General features: G+C 44.3%; 1 long non-coding RNA gene across 1 annotated transcript in view; it reads left to right on the forward strand.

The window, feature by feature from the left end:
- LOC138923379 (uncharacterized) overlaps positions 1-12,548 on the forward strand; it is a 38,488-nt gene extending 25,940 nt beyond the window's left edge. The window contains exon 2 of the long non-coding RNA XR_011436898.1: positions 10,730-12,548. This is a non-coding gene — a long non-coding RNA (uncharacterized lncRNA). The remainder of the gene's footprint in view (positions 1-10,729) is intronic.
- The last annotated feature ends 5,166 nt before the right edge of the window (positions 12,549-17,714 follow it).

A 17,714-nucleotide genomic window follows, 5' to 3' on the forward strand; every position in this document is an offset into this window, starting at 1 on the left:
TGGCAGTTGCCTGCGTTGTCTCTAGCCCCTCACTTCTGGTACTTGACTATAACACACATCTACTGAGAATTCACAGGGTGCATTGTTATAAATTAAAGGGAGTGGGTTTGAAGAGAAGACCCCTGGACAGCACAGGTTACAGGCATAGCCACGATGATCCAGGGAAGTGAAGTTCCAAGCACGGAGCATTCTGTGTGCTCAGCACGCTGCCTGACATCTAAAAAGTCAGGGATTGTAATTCTTTTGTCTTTGATTAAATGAAAAAGTGCACGTGAAAGCTCCAGGCTCGGACCTTGCCCCGTGCCTGGCACAGAGTAGGCACTGAATCACAAGATTCTTGCTTCTTACCTCTATTTCCCTAATACCTATCACAGTGCTTGGCAAAGAGTAGGTGCCAAGGTGCTTAACATATACAGTTGTTTGTTATTTTTTGACTGGTAAGCACTTATTTCTTAATAAATACTAATATTTATTGAGGCTTCATACTAAGCATTTCCAGGCCTTATCACTTCTGCTCCTTATACTCGTCTAGCGTCTAGTGAGGTGAGTATCATTAACATCTTCATTCAACAATGGGATTTCCTTTAACCGAAGAGAAAACAGGCTTCCAGAGGTTGAATGCTTTGGCCCAGGATGCTGATCTATCAAGCGGGTGAGTGGCAGAGCCAGGGGTTTGAATGAATGGGTTCCCAGGATCTCTTCCCAAGGTCCCCACAGTGACCAGGGAGGACAAATGTCTGTCACTCTCTAAGGCATCTGTGGGCCATAGCTTGAAGCTTGACATTTGTTAGAAATTTTATTTCTCTAAAAAATTCATAGCATCTTTGCTTTCTAACACGTCCATGGTTAATTCAATCTAAATTAATGTTTTAAGGGGCCAGCCTGGTGGCACAGTGGTAAGTTCACACGTTCTGCTTTGGTGGCCTGGAGTTTGCCAGTTCGGATCCTGGGGGTGGACCTACATACCATTTGTCAAGCCATGCTGTGGCAGATGTCCCACATATAAAGTAGAGGAAGATGGGCATGATTGTTAGCTCAGGGCCAGTCTTCCTCAGCAAAAAAGAGGAGGGCTGGCGGTGGATGTTAGCTCAGTGCTAATCTTCCTCAAAAAAAAAAAAAAAAATTAATGTTTTAAACCCTTGACCAGTTTCATTACTTAACTCACCCTCTCCCCCAATCTTCACATTTTCTCATGCTTCAGAAAGAGGCATCACATTTGTTTCGTGACTTCTCAGTATCCTGGCAGACCACAGCATGCCTTCACAGGTACACATGCTCCAGGTTGAGCAGGAAGCTGGAGGAATCTGGTATGCTTCCTCAGAGAAGTGAGTTGTGAACTAGAATTTAACTGACTGGCAGAGGGAAAACTTGGACCTGGATTTTACAGCTCTTCTTCCACCTGTCTCCTGCCTCCTACCCCTAAATCCTTCCTCACTCTATCCCCTGGTAGAGCAGAGTGGAGACCTGATGCAGAGTTCTGAATATACAGGTCCTCAGTGGCAAATAAATGAATGAATGATGGGGAATGGATGAGGTCTGGTTAGCGATGGGCATCACCATTCCCTTGGAAAGGCTAATGGCCTGAGAGAGTCTAAGGGGGGCTTTTATATTATAAAGGGGCTCGCTGGAGAAGGATGGCATAGCCATTAAGGACACCACAGCCTCCTCACCTCCATGAGTCCTTTCTAACCCTCCTAGGCTGTTACTGATGCTGCTGTGATCCCTAAATGTCAGTCAGCTTGGGAGCATCTTCTGCCACTGGCACTGAACACTCATAAGCAATTGGGAAGATAACTTGGAGGGCCCTAGAGATCTTCTAGTTTATTCTTCCCATTTTACAGATAAGGAAATTGAGACACAGAGAGGGAAAATGAATGACCCGAGGTCACACAATGTGGTGGAACTGTCCATTGCCTATCCAACAGCCATTTCCTGCTCCTTGTTCCTTCCTAACAGCACCCAAGTTTTGCTTGTTATTGGGAAGCCATGGTTTCAGGGAAGACTTTATTTACCCCTTTCTGTCCCCAGAGAATGAATCTTGATTAGTTTGAGCCAATCATAATAATTATATCCTCTTTGCCAGTGACTGGTTTGGAGATGAGCATGTGATTCAACTCTCTTCCATGAAACATGAAGGGACGCCTATTGCTGGGGGCTTTGGGGAAAGTTTTCCTCCATCTTAAAGAGCAATGATACTAAAGGCTGCACAATCTTAGTATCTATGGCTTTGAAGTTTGTTGGATGAGGACAGGGCGCTTGAAGTAATTGCAACACACAACCAGGGAGAATCAGGTTCCCCATCCAGTGTTTAGTTGGCCCCTTGGAGAGTTGGAGTGATCGCTGTGACTACCAGGAGGTAATGGGGGAGTAGAGGAGCATTTGGGATTGTCAACTGGCAGCAGCTGGATTGTGCTCCTGCAGAAAACTAGGGGACCCCAGGAAGATCTCCCAGGCAGGCCTGGGAATTGGACTTGAACCTGTAATCAGCAGGGATTAGGGTTGGCTTCATGAGACAGGAAGCACAAAACAAGGTTTTCCACCCCCAAGCTTTTATTATCTCACATAATACTGGTTGTGGCAGTTCCATGAAGTCCTCAGGCACCGAGACTCCTTCCACATCTCTGATCCATTATTCCTACAGTGTGGCCTTCACCTTCATGTCCAAAATGGATGCTAGAGATCCATCATCACATCTATGTCCCAGATAGCCAAATAGAAAAAGTGGGAAAAGGACATTATCCTTCCCTTTTGTTATGGCTGAAATAAGATTTTGTTGTTCGTACTACTTCTCCTCATCGCCTCTCTCCTCTTTTCTTTCTCCCTCTTCCCCAAATACCAACACTGGGGATCAAAGTAGATTTTGGAGCCATTGTATTTCAGACTTAATCTTCTGATATAGAAATGCTCAATAAATATTTGTTTCTGATGATGATGGGAACACATGAGCCCTTTTGCATTCCAGCTTCTGGGCCAGGGGTCATACTCCCCACTGCCCTGCAGGACCAGGCAGGAAGTGATGGAATGGATAAAGTAGTTTGGTGTAAGGAAAATAAGTGGTGGCAATTGTCATAAACTGGAGAACACAACCCCCTTGAAAGGAGGCATTGTTATTTCAACTCCAGCAAATTGTTGCCAAATGGAAATACAAGTTTCATGTTGCCAACTCTTCCATTATTCAATAGAAGCTGAAAACTCTGTATTTTAATGTTAAATATAATTTTAAAATATTAAGTCAATATTGCATGTTTGTTGGGTTGGAAGTGCCTTGCGGTCAAATTTTGTATCTGATCAATTCAGCAGAATCTAGAATATAATGTGTACTCAATATTTATTGAATGAAGAAGTCAGAGAGTTTTTCCAGTTGCTTTCTTCCTCCCAAAAGACTGAATGAAACATCTAGAACAACTGGTGAAAGACAGAGTGATTTATGTCTTTGTTATGTGTTTGTTAATTGTTCCGGTGTTTTATATCTCTCTCAAACTAGAGTCGACGCAACTTGAAGGCAGAGATTGTGTTAACCATCACACTAGGCTCTTCCTTTCTAAGGAGAGCTCCCCAAAGTTCCACATGACACTTCCACTTAGATCTCATTGGATAGAACATAGTTATACTGCTGGGAACCTGGGAAGCTGAGTCTTTCAGCTGAATGGAAATTGCTCAGCTAAAACCTGGAGCTCTTTTACTAATGAAGAAGGGGGAAAGGACACTGGGAAGTCACCAGCAGTCTCTTCCACATGACCCTGAAGAGAAAACTGAGGGGCCCTGCAGTTGGCATTCACTGAATTCTGTGCTATAGTAAATCGTGTGAGTTATAGGATGTCAGAGCCAGAAGTGGTCATAAAGACTTCTGGTGTGACTCACTCACTTTACAGCTAGGACATTTGAGGACCAGAGCAGTGAAGGGGTATACCCAGGGTCACATGAGAGAAGAACTGGTCCTTCTGACTCTGCCTTGTGCTAATGTCTCCACCAACTCTTGTTAATGTCCAAATCCCCGCACTCCGCCCTCGTTGATTTCTCCCTGCCATTGTGATGCACCCGGGTTCTCTCACCTTCCCACCACCCTGAACTTGGCACTATCTCACCCTCTTTCCTTGTCAAGTCTCCACTACTATCTTTCTCAGTCCCTCCAACCCGAGGATAGCTCATAGTTTTCATCTTAGGGAGCACCCAGTATTGGTTGCTAGAGGCTTCCAGAGATGGTCTGCTGTGGATAATTTTGAGGGCTCAGTGGAAAGATTACTGGGATTGATTAACGAGGTCACTGTGGTTGTTCCTAAGAAGTGGAGACTCTTGGGCCAAGAATTTGTTATCTGAGCCGTGGTTTCTTTTCCTTTAGGGGTGAGGAAAAAGCCTTCTTCATGGCCTTATTCACCAGGTGTCTGGCACTCACATGTGACAGTCCTGTTCCTACAAGTTGGGTGAAGCTCCTTCCACACTGCAGCCAGCTGGGAGGGGAGTGGGCGGTGGTGTGAGTTCTCACATGTCAGAAGCTCAAGGCCATCCATCACCCCGTGCACAGACTGCAACAGGCCACCAGGGCAGGTGCGGCTGATGTGGTCTTGCATCAGACAGATAACTCTTATCACCACTCCACAAACTGAGCTGCTAAAAATAGACAGGATTAGGTTATGACCAGTGCCCTGGAGTTACCAAGGCAGTGAGGTTCTAACGACAGCTCTGTCACAGGCCAGACTCTAAATATATCTTCCCCACACTGATAAGGACAGTGTCAGGGAGCACACTGGTTGCATGATCCTTCCCCAGTCACAAGGGGAGAAACCCCTCCGCGTCTATTCCTGAACCAGGCTTAGGCCCAGGCTGAGAATAGATTCTCCGCGTCCGGGCCAACTGTCCTACTTGTGGTCTCCAGATAGGACACCATGGGTCACACTCTGACAAGCACATGAGCAGCCATGGAGGAGGTAGAGGGACTCCTGACAGGTCTTGAGAGAATTATTTGGGTCAGGGAGGCACATCTTCTTCCTGCCTCGTGGACTGTGGGAAAAGGAGGAAGCCCTGGGCTGGAGGGCTGGCGGGGAAGGGGGCTGGGAGTGTTCCCCCTACTCCTGCAAATCCGCAGAAGGCGCCCACCCGATTCACTCCCAGGCGAATCCATGTCTTACGACTTAGGTTTGGTCAGCTGTTCCCATTCTTTCCCTAACACTTTGTTTGTTTGAATAGCCTACGTCTGTTAGCCAGCTCAGTTACAATTTAATTACATTAATATTACAGTAGTATATTTTTGTCATGAAAACCTTCAAATAATACAGAAGTGGGTTGAGAAAAAAATGAAAATTTCCCTTTTCCTTTATCTCTCTCTGATTCTACCTCTGCCCCCAGAAGGAACTGTGGTCAACCATTTGATATGTATCTTCCATACTTTTTCTATGCACACACCACACCACCTGCAACATACACAGACACACACACTCATCCACACACAATATAGTATAGTATAGGAAGTTACAGGCAATCACTCTAAGATTGCCTGGGTTCAAATAGCTATCCATATGGCCAGTTACTTTGCTTCTCTGTTCCTTCGTTTCTTCCTCTCTAAAATAAAGGTAACAATGGTCTCTATTTTCTAGGGTTGCTGTGAGAATTAAATGTTGATACTTTTAAAACAGTGACTAACACAAAGTAAGGGCTTGAGACTTATTAAATATGCAAATAAGGAGATTATATTAGTTATCCATTGTTGCATAACAAATTACACCAAAATTTAATGGCTTATAACAGCAAACACTTATTATCTCACAGTTTCTGTGGGTCAAGAATTCAGGAGCAGCTTAGTTGGGTGGTTCTAACTCAGGGTCCCTCAAATGGGTGGATGTTGGCAGGGGCTGCAATCATCTGAAGACTTGGCTGAATGTGTAGAACCTTCTTCCAAGATGGCTCACTCATGTGGCTGTCGGCAGGAAGCTTCGGTTTCTTGTCACGTGGATATCTCCATGGGCTGCTTAAGTGTCCTTATGACATGGCGACTAGCATTCCCCAGAGTGAGGAGTCTCAGAGAGAGTGAGGAGGAAGCTATAGCACTTTTTATGACTTCATCTCTGAAGTCATTACCACCACTGTGCTTCATTCTATTCATTAGAAGCGAATCACCCAAACCACCGCACATTCCAGGGGAGAGAGACTGAGGGCTTTATATCACAGAATTTATGCCCACATTTTACGACCATCACAGAAGTTGCCTTGGACATACGTGGCATCATGCTCTATGCTTTGTCTTGTAATTTGCTTTTTTCATTTAACAAAACGCCTTGGGGAGCTTTCCGTATCAGCACCTATAGAAGTATGCATCATCCTCTCTAATTACTTCGTTGTAAAGATAGGCTGTAGTTTCTTTAAACATTCCCCTTTTGTTGGGTATTTAGGTGTGTTTTCTTTCTTTGCGGACACAAGGGTCTAAGTAAGGAAAGGAGCACTGCTTAGAGATCCATAGTCCAAAGAAAAGCTTCCAAGTATCTAATTCCAAGGAATTATCAGTGGTAACAGAGAGCAAAGAGACCTCTAGATTCCAAGGGATCAGACCAGGTTATAAGCCCAGTGCCCATGTAGACAGTTGCTCATACAAGAACATTAACATAGAACATTGTCACCACTGATTCCAGAGCAGCTGTTGCTGCCTCCGGCCTTGGTTCTATGCTCCCCCCGAATGAGGCGTGCCTGGGATCCTGAGGTCTGTCTTTGACTTGATGTGCAGCTAGGATGGCCAAGTGTTTATGTCATTAGACATTAAACTCCAGTGCGGTCTCCTCATGCTAGGTTGAATCTTATTCATTGTGACAGACAGTTTTAGTCAGCAATCAGCCGCCCCTTCCCTCTCCCCACATGCCGTGGTTTTATTTGGCTCTTCTGATGACCCTGGTTTTGTTTAGGATGGTTTTGTTTAGGTTCAATCACGACTAGTCAAAGTCATTCACCGTCATTCCATTTACCAGATACTTACATTTCCAGCCTCCCTTACAGAGAGGGGTGGTTCATGTAACTGTTTTGGGCAATGGAATCTAAGCAAAAGTCAGCTGAGGGACTTCTTGGAAAGCCTTTGCATTCTAAATAAAATAATCAGATACAGCCAGCAACACTCTACCTTCTCTTTTTGCCTTAAACATAGATATAATATCTGGAGCCATGGCCACCATCTTGAGACAAGTGGTAAACAAAATTGAAAAGCCACTGTGCTGAAGATTTGAGGTGGAAAGAGGGAAACACACAGGGACTTTGATAACATTGTCAAGCTGCTGCAACAGCTATGGACTGTCTACCCACAGACCTTTTGTTAACGAAGAAAAATAACTCCCCTTTTTGAAAAGGTGTTGCTGGCTGGGTTTTCTGTTACTTGCAGCTGAGAACATTCCTGATGCATTTCCTGCTTCTCTTTAAGCTCTGTAAGTGCAGGGACTCTGTCTAATATGCTTTCTATTGTGTCACTGGTGCCGAGAACCATGCCTAGAACACAGAAGGCACTCGATGGATGAATAAACCGAATTAACGATTACCTTCTTAGAGAGTGGGAGCTTCTCTATAAGAGATTTAGCCTCTGGGAGATGCCTCTCTCCTGATCCCCAGACAATCTCCACATATCTGACTCAGCAAAGGAGGGAGTTCCCTGGATAGACAGATGGGTTCATGATACCTAGGCCGGTGCAGAAATGTCTTTGCTGTGTAATGTTCTTCAACTTGCTTAGTCACAGTTTCATCACGGGGAAAACAAGACATCAAATCACTCTGTGAAAGAGGAGAGAGAAAATTTCTGTTCATCCTTTTCTAGCTAAACACTCTTGGGTAGGGTCAGAGTAGACTAGTCATATCAAATTCTGTTCATCAGCAAATAGCGTGCTAGCCGGGGAGAGACCAGGGACACCTCCCACTTGGTGATAGCCAAAGCAGGGAATGTTGGCTGATACGTTATCCAGGCGGAAGGACAGTGTCTCTTGGAAAGTGAAGTGGTTCTTTAGTGAAGTGGAGAGAAAATATTTTAAGAGTCTCACGAACTGATGACGTAAGAAGAGACTGAATTAAAAAAAAATCCTGAGTTTGTTGAGTGTAATTGGACTCATGTAGACAATTTTAGAACCAACTTCAGGCCATATATGGGTATGAAACAAGGGCTGAATTAGCCTATAATCATCAGACTTTAGATAAATATAACTGGGACTGAAAGTGTCTTATTTTTCTAGTGTGTTATAGTAGAAAGAAGGATTTTTTTTTTTTCAATTTGCAAATCTAGCTGGAATCCGGCTTCCAGCACTTATTAACTATGTGACTCTGGGCCAGTCACTTTCTCTGAGCCTTGGTTTCCTCCTTCATAATACTAACAACCTCAACAGGTTGTTGTGAAGATTTAAATAAAATCATACAGGCAAAATACCTGGCATATATTATCACTACTGCTACTATCTCTACCACCATCACTACTATTATTTATAATAGAAAAGACAAAGCAGGCATCCTGTCACTTAGTTCTCTTCTGTTCCAGATGGAGGTATTTTAAATGAAGAAGACAAACCTAACTTTCAATGAACTAGGAGGGGAAAAAATCCTAGAATCGAATTCCTCTTTGCTCTGGAAAACAAATCGCCTCCCTTTGGGTTTTAGAAGGACCATCTGGCAAGTGAATTGGCCTCTCTGCTTTCCATCGAAGGAGCCAGGAGAAACACTGTCTGCACGCCCCTGGCCTGGCCTTGGAGGAGTGCTTTTGATCTGATGGCCTTGCAGGAGGCATGCCACCTACCTCTGCTGCCTTTCTGTTTGAAGGGCTGTGAGTTTCCCTTTCTGTCCTCCAGGAAGAATTTATGATTTCCTCTCTGTCCTCTTAGTCCCTGAATGCAAGAGATAGCTCCCCTCACTCACTGCAGATGCTGCGGGGTATCATTTAAAGTCTGCTGACATGGTGGGTGAGAGGAGAGCAATGTGGCCAACATGGGATCCTTCCTCTGGGTCCCCTCTCCGCTGGCAGAGGGGGCTTTCTCCACTGATAAATACAATAATGATAAAAACAGTGTTTGTAATTTGCAAGGAATGCTATGCTTTTCTTTCTTAAAAAATTCTTTTTCCTTTTGAAATTGTAATGCACTTGCACTATGGGAAGTATAGATCAGCAAAATGGGAACATAAAACCACCCATCATCAGAGGGTACCAGCATTTACAAACAAGATACATGCTTTTGGTCTTTTTCCTATGCATGTTTATGTACTTTATTTTCAAACTGGAATGTAATCATACTCCATACTATAGTCTTCAGTATATTTTTATTAATCAGTGAGAAATCACCAACAGCTTTCCACATCTTTCAATATTTGTCTTCAGCATTGTTTATTTCCATGACTCATGTAATTCCATTATGGGGGTACCATCATTTACTATCCAGCAACACTGGTTTATTATTTACTTGGTTCTCTGTGGTTGGGCATTTAGGTTGTTCACAATTCTTCACCACTACTGAAAACACTGTGGTGATTAACAACCTTCTCACTCATCTGTGATTTTCTCCCCAGGGTCTATGCCTATTGGATGATTTGCTGGGAGGAGTGTGCATATTTTAAAGGTTTAAAATTTCACATTACCAGGGCTGGCCTGGTGGTGCAGTGATTAAGTTTGCACATTCTGCTTTGGCAGCTAGGGGTTCGCTGGTTCGAATCCCAGGTGCAGACCTACCCACTGCTTGTCAAGCCATGCTATGGCAGGCATCCTGCATAAAATAGAGGAAGATGGGCACAGATGTTAGCTCAAGGCCAGTCTTCCTCAGCAAAAAAGAGGATTGGCAGCAGATTTTAGCTCAGAGCTAATCTTCCTCAAAAAAAAATTTGCATTACCAAATGGCCTTCCCAAAAAGGCTGTCAATTTGTGGGGCGTGTGGCAGCATCTCACACTCTTCAAGGTACTGTCTCAGCAGGTCCTCACTACAGCCCTGTATGATGGGCAGGGGAGATAGGATTATTCATATTCTGGAAGCTGAAAGAATCCAAATGCAGAGAGGTTACAAGAGGTGCCCCCAGGTAACCAAATGAAGGGAGTTGCCATAGAGAGACATTGAATATAATCAAACAATTGAATGCTGAGGGACAGTTAGCCAAACAAAATGACCTTGGAAGCTGCTGTGGGACTTTTTTTTTTGGTACTAATTAGATCTTGGGGACAATGGTCTGTTAAGTGTTTGGTAATAAAAGCATGTCATCAGAATACAGGAAAGCACTGACATTTCTGTTTTCTGTCCCCAGAGCAGGCACTGGAGGGTCAGGAGCCCAACTCATCCAAAATCCCAGTGTGGTTAAGTGACTTGGCCAAGGCCACTCAGAGAGTCAGTGGCCAAGTCAGAACTGGAAGCCTGGTCTCCCAACTCCTGGACCAGTGCTCTCTGTGACAAACAATGTGCTTCTCCAAGACAGCTGGGCTGTCACCACGGACCAAGTGCTCAAACTTCTATAGTTGTCCAGACTAGATTCATGACATGGGCATCTTGTTAAAATGCAAGTTCTGATCCAGTAGGTCTGGGTTGGGGCCTGAGATTTGACATTTCTAGGAAGTTCCCAGGTGACACCTATGGGTCCACACCACTCTTTGTGTAGGAAGCAGCTAGGGAATAGCTCACATAAAGACAAAGCAAATGATCTAGATAAAGACAATTGGCAAATATTACAGCATTTTAAATACCGATGACCGGAAAGGGTGTTCCGGGTTGTTATGAGACACTTAAAGGTCTTGTCATTCTTCCACCAGAAACACCCTGCCATGAGATCAACTCAGCAGACCAAGGGAAGGCTGGAGATCGTGGTGGCCAAGGGATGTTCAGACACACCTACCTACAGCACAATCAGCCCCTTTATTGTACGGAAGAAGAGGCAGCAAACCAGCCAGAAGAAAGCCACTTTGTTTAACATTCCAAAGGCGTTCCCAGTGTCTCCCAGAGTCCTCATTAATTACCTGGAGAATTACCAATGCGTTCTGGGATCCCATGAGAGACTCCTTCCACTGCAATTCGCCAACCCTTGTGACACTGGGATGATGAAATAGGCGCACTTGATGAGGAGAGAAGAGGAAACGGAGTCCGGGCACAGAGTCAGAAGGCCTTGGCTTGGGAGATTTCTGAATCACGGACACGGCCTGCCCTCTCACAAGTAGAGGCAAAAGATGTCAGGGTTGTTGGCAGATGCGGGCACGGAGCTTTGGGGTGGCAATAATAACGATTTTCAGGGCACGGGCAGTTAGGCGAGGGAGGGCTGTTAGGTGAGTGGAGGAGTGAGGGTCCTGGACCAGGCAGGGCCGAGCACGGGCCAGGGAAGGAGGACTGTGAGTACCGGCTGTTTCTTTAGATTTGGAACCAGAAAGTGCTGGCATTAAAGCTAGAACAACAGAATCACAGGAAAGGATCTTAGAGGTTACATAATGCTGGCATTTTAAAACCAGGTTCCCTGGCGTTCTAAAGATTCTATGTGAAGGCGTTTCGGGGACTGCTGTTCAGTGTTTGGTAAAAGGGGATGGGGGGCTGGTCCTTCATCCCCATTTTAACATCAGTTTGTATCTATTTTAGACATTGGGATTCTGAATATGATTTATTTCTGGAAAGGCTTTTGTACTTAAAAATTACTGTTCCTTTCCAACCTCTTCATTTGACAGCTCAGAAAAGGAAGCTGACTTTGTAGAGACGTACAGCCAGCATGTGACATCACACTGTGATGTTCACCCCCCTGGGTGTGGTGGCATCATGGTACTATAGATCAAACAGGCCCGGAAACGCCAGGCTACATTCTTTTCCCTCAGAGTGGCCCATTTATTTTGCTCCTATTCTCCAGTTCTAACCCCACCAAAACCCAAACCAGTGCTCAGATTTATAATATTCCATGTACACCATGGTCTGGAAAGAGGACTGGCCCAAAAGTGTGGTGAACAAGGTTGCCTGTGTGGTGTGACGTGTGTAGGCCTCAGCCAACCCCCAATAACTTCCCATCTAACTAGAATTCCCACCACCGGTTAGGCCAGCAGTTTTCAAGTAAACTCAGGTGCCAGTGTGCCTGTGGAACACCACGAATTGTTGACTGACTGAATTCCATCCTACAAATGAGCAGCGACTTTACCAGCAGGAAAGCTAGCTGTGTTAGAAGCACACAGTACAACATCGTGGTCACACACGCTGCGTGAGTCATTAAGACTGGTCCCACATGTTCTGGTTCTCCGTCTAGGCACACAGTGGGCTTGTACTTCTCCATTGCCTTTCACAGCCATGGCCATATGACATGTTTTGGCCGAATAAATGTGCGTGGAAGCTTTTGAAGTCAGTGGGTGATTCTCGTCATTCTCTTCCCCGTGGTGCAGTCTCTGCCGAAGTCCACTTTGAGACGGAGCCTCTGTTTGCCAGAGTCCTGGGGTTGCTACGATGAGGAGAGCTCTCCAACCTACATCAAACATGGTGTGAACAAGAAATACATCTTTGTTTGTTAAACCATTAGGATTTTGGAGTTTTGTTACCATAGCAAAACCTAGCTTATCCTAACTGATATAGCCACTTATCAAAAATAAACCAATTAACTGTGAAATGGAACATTGCTGATTTCCTCATGACTTTTCTGTTAATTTAATCTCTCGTCTCCAATTTTGGAAGTCTAGTACCAATAGCCACATGAGTGGAGAATTCTTATTTGAAGGATTTAGAACTGTATGGGAAAAATTATACTAACTGGACAAGGACTGTAGATGAGCTGATGAAAATTTATGCATCATTTTATATTCATTAAAATGGACCATGAAGACAGCACAACAAATAATGAGAAAAATCATGATACTTGATATTTAATAATACCAGACACCAAAATCAATGATATTTAATGCATGTTAAATTAGCCTCAGTGGAATCTGAACCATTAATTTCCATTTGTCATTCCCTATTTAAGAGGACCTCTTCAGGATTACTCTTTTTAACATGCTAAGAGGTTTTCTTCTGAGTCTATTTCAGGCTCCCTGCCTTTCTTATTTAGTGACAAGTGATTGATATCCATCTCCCTTAGTCCTGCCGTGGTACCAGAGAACTAAAATAATTTGGAGTTTTGAGACTGAAACTATTTTGTGCAACCCATATTTAATTTTTCTCTCAAGTTCTCTTGTAGGTATATACTCTGAAGCGCTGCTTATGCTAATGTCACACCAGCTTTTATGTGGCTTTCAAATAACTTGGTACCAATTTTGGTTCCACTTTCACGTAACTGTATAGCTTCAAATAACTGACTCAGATGCTAAGTCTTAATTCCTAATTCCTGAAGGAGAGAGGATCTGATTGGCTCAACTTGAGCCAGGTGCTGACTCTTGATGGCATTAATTGTAATTGGGAGAGGATCACATAGTACACACAGCTGCCTTTCCCTCGCTGTGAGGAAGATGGCATCCCAAAGGGGAGGATAAAGGACATTAGGGCCTCTTCAGCACAGAGAAAATTATACACTTAGCAGGAAATGCTTGTGGTTACCAAAAAATGTTTACAGAAACAAATTACATATTTTGGAATTCCATGTGAGGGATTGGAAGAGGTTATTGTCTCATTCTTGTTTATTTTGTTGACTGCTAGCATTCACTAGTGGGAAGCAGCAGTGCGTGCCAAAATACAAGAAAAATTTACTGGAGAACTTATAATCAAGTAAAATTTTATCTACACATTTATTTTTTGCACAAATTAGGAAAAGCTTTAAAAATTTTTTATTTTAGTGGCCTAACACTTTGGGTTGGCTGGTAGAATATCATAGAAGCATTGAGTTAGATAATAAAAGCAACAACATTATCTTCACGAGCCCCAAGTGGTCATGAGGGTAGGGATGAAGCAGAGGTTCTGATCCTTTTCTGTCCGTTAGAATCATTAGGGGGCGTAAAACAATGTGACGCCCTCACACACTTACACAATAAAATTGATGATATCAAGTGTGGGTGAAGATGTGGGACGACTCCTACAATTCAGGTGGGGGGTATGAATTGGTAAATCACTTTAATCAATTGTTTCATAGTATCTACGAAAGTTGACCACAGGCTTACTTAATGCCCCAGCAATTCCATTCGTAAGTACATACTCAAAAGAAATGCATACATATATTCACCAAAAGATATGTACTAGGATGCATATTATTTTTCTCTCTTTTTTTTTTTTTTTTGAGGAAGGTTAGCTCTGAGCTAACTACTGCCAGTCCTCCTCTTTTTGCTGTGGAAGACTGGCCCTGAGCTAACATCCGTGCCCGTCTTCCTCTACTTTATATCTGGGATTGCTACCATAGCATGGCGTGCCAAGCAGTGCGTCGTCCGCACCTGGGATCTGAACCGGTGAACCCCAGGCCGCCAAAGCAGAACATGCGCACTTAATACTGCACCACAGGGCCCGGCCCCGAATGCATACCATTTATAATAGCCCCAAACTGGAAATTCCCCAAATGTGCATCACCGGTAGAATGGATCACAAATTGTGGTATATTCACACAACAAAGTACTAGACTGTAATGAGAATGGACAAAGTACAACCACAGCAAGCTATATGGATGAATCTTAAAAGCACAATTCTGCATAAAAGAAATTAGACATAAAAAAGAACATTCTGTATATTTCATTTGCATAAAATAAAAAAGCAGGCGTAAGTAATCTGTGTGTTGGATCAGGACAGCAATTATCTTTGGGGAGAGCTTTAGATGCTGGAAGTCTATTTCTTGACCTGGGTTCATGGGTGTTTGTGAAACTTCGTTAACATACGCATTTATAATTTAGTCACTTTCTATACATATCTTACACTTTGATAAAAATCTTTTAAAAAATGAGCCATGCCGGGACCCCACTGCAGACAAATCCCACCTGGCTTTCTGGGGCTGGAGCCTGAGTGGAGTCCTTTGTGGAGCCCTCTAGGAATCTTCTGTATGGTCAGGGCTGCGAGCTCCTGGGCAGTGGAGTGGGCCGTGGCCGGGGAACTGGGAACCTGGATTCAGATTCTGCCCTTGGGCAGATCGCTCTCCTGCCCTGGGCCTTGGTTACTAAGTGACTCAGCAGATGACTGCAAGGTCCCTTCCAGCCCTGTGATGTTAAGGCATTAGCATGGCTCTGATAATCCAACAAATTAGTTGACATAATAGGTTCTGAGGGGGATATGATGAAAAAACAGCTTTGGTGTGGAGGGGGGTGTCAGGATTGTGCTCCAGCTGTTTACTGGCTTAGGGCCATAGCATGGCCAAGAGTGGGTGGTACCAGAATGAGGGATGTGCAGAGGACAAGGGAACCCACTGGAAGTCTCTTTCCCAATTTCACCTGGAGGTAGAACTAAGTGGAAATTGAATTCAGGTTTTTCAGTGTGACTTCATTATCCCTTTGGAATAGGCTATGAATAATCCGGGACAGTAAGTTTCAAAAAATATCAATGCTTTATGGAATCCTATAGATCATCTGGTTCTGTAGTTTGTGACCATTTAAAAATAAGCTCTTAGAGTGGCCCAGTGGTATAGTGGTTAAGTTGGCATGCTCCGCTTCAGTGGCCCGGGGTTCACAGGTTCGGATCCTAGGTGCAGACACAGACATTGCTCATCAAGCCATGCTGTGGCAGGTGTCCCACATATAAAGTAGAGGAAGATGGGCATGGATGTTAGCTCAGGACCAGTCTTCCTCAGCAAAAAAGAGGAGGATTGGTGGTGGATGTTAGCTCAGGGCTAATCTTCCTCAAGAAAAAAAAAAGAAGAAGAAAAAAAGCTCTCCTCTACTTCTTTTCAAATTAACTTTATGCAGAATCCAAATTTATACCCCAATAACAAAAATGAATGGATTCCGAGGGAGTTAAAATGTTCATTTTTTAGTGAACAGCATTTCATTTCTTGAGGAACTGTCAGTAAAATAGAACAACTTACGTGGTCCACCTTTCTAATTTTATAATTGAGCTACTGAGGTCCAAAGAGGAGAAATGACTTGTCCTAAGTCACACGTTAATTAGTGACAGAGCCAGGGAAAATCTTAGTCTCCTGACTCAGTGACTCTTTTACTCATTCAGCAAGCATCTGCTGGGCGTCTACTTGTTCCAAGTACTGTGCCAGGCAGGGGAGATGCAATGTGAATAAGCCACAGTGAGTGTGGGGTTACTGGACCTTTGTCTGGGCCTTGTCACTGGGGTCTAACCCAGTGTCTGTCACCTTCATCTCTGATTATTCCATGGGCAGAGTCTGGCTCTTCAGTTACCCTTGAGATGGCACCTATGGCTCTTGGCACAGTGGGCTCTGAAGAGGCTCTCCTCTCTGAGGATGCTTTGGGGGTGGTTCAAAATGAACTTGGCTGTGGGAGGTGTTAATATGTGGCAGTGGCGTCACTCCAGTTTGCCCATCACTGAAGGGTGTTACACAGGCTGGGCACCAATGCCAAGAAATGGCTGAAACTGGGTATCAGCTAACCCTCATGGGAATGCTCATGAGCAAGTGACCTGAAAGGGACACACAGGACAAGTGTGTTCACTCTACTTGTGACCCGTTACTCTTCTCGGGCCGGTGATCTTAGCTGAAGACAGGGACCCTCTCTTCTGTTTCAGGAGTGACTGTGGTTTGGTAACATGTTAGAAACAAAGATTCATGAAGAAAGAAGGGACTTAGGCTCTGGTCTATTTTGCCAGAGCTCATCTGTACCCTGGCAGTGTTTAAATTCTACGTTACAGAGCACTAGGCACTCCCGGGAGGCCCCTCAGGGCTGCCGTGGTGGGGTGCAAGTACAAAGGCAAGTGTCGGATCCATGGCTCAGTGGACTTTGCCACCAATTCCCTCCAAACTGCTCCTCTTTCTCGAGTTTAAATATTGAGATTCTGTGTAAGAGTTTCTTCTAATAAAGATTTCTGTGACTAAAAATGTTTGACAACCACTGTCCTACCCAAAACCTTTCCTGATGACCAATGAGAATGAGTCTTATTATTAATATTTTGTCTTCATGGGATGCAATCGCACAAACTTTCTAGATAATCTGTGTTAGGAGAGTCTGCCTTATATAAAAATTAAACTACTTGTGTGGCAGTGTAGGTCTGTTCTAAGTGTCTCTAGAATCTCTGAAGTGGAAGATGGGGACTAGCTGATGGCTGGGCCAGGCCCGGGACAGACGAAGTGTGCCTTCCATGGCATCAGCCTGCTTTCACGCTCCTTCCTGCTGTCCTGACACTGCTCCTCATCTTGGGGTCCCATCTGATACATCCTCTGTGGCCAAGGCCCCTCCCTCTTCTACCATATTGTAGCTCACCTGCCTTATTGTGGCAGGATGTTGCTGACGGATAGATGTCTTTGCTCATTTCTGGAAAACTGTAGCCACATCATTAGGTCAAACTACAAATATGGTCACATCTCAGTCTCTTTTTTCCCAGTTAGTTGTCCTAGCTCCTCCACTGTCAGTAGCAGAAAGCCTGATCTATTTTGAAGCTTGTCTCCTTCACAATTAGCCAAAAAATCACAAGTGGCTATCAATATTGTTTCCAAATCTAGGCAGGGAGAGAACTGGAATGCTCTATCCTTCCATTAGCGTCACTATTTTGGTTACAGCATTCTGTCCCTCACTGCCCGCGGCCACTTGTCCTACGACACAGAGAGCTCTGAGTGGTCACAGCAAGGCAGCACTCTTGGGCCTAGAGTCAGAGTTCTCAGTTTTCTCATTTGTTCAGCAGATGCTTTCACAGCATAATACTGGTCAGGACAACTGGGGTCTGAGGGACCCTGCGTCTTGTCCTCACCCTGTGTCA

This window comes from Equus caballus, chromosome 1 (assembly GCF_041296265.1).
Source record: "Equus caballus isolate H_3958 breed thoroughbred chromosome 1, TB-T2T, whole genome shotgun sequence".
Lineage (NCBI taxonomy): Eukaryota > Metazoa > Chordata > Mammalia > Perissodactyla > Equidae > Equus > Equus caballus.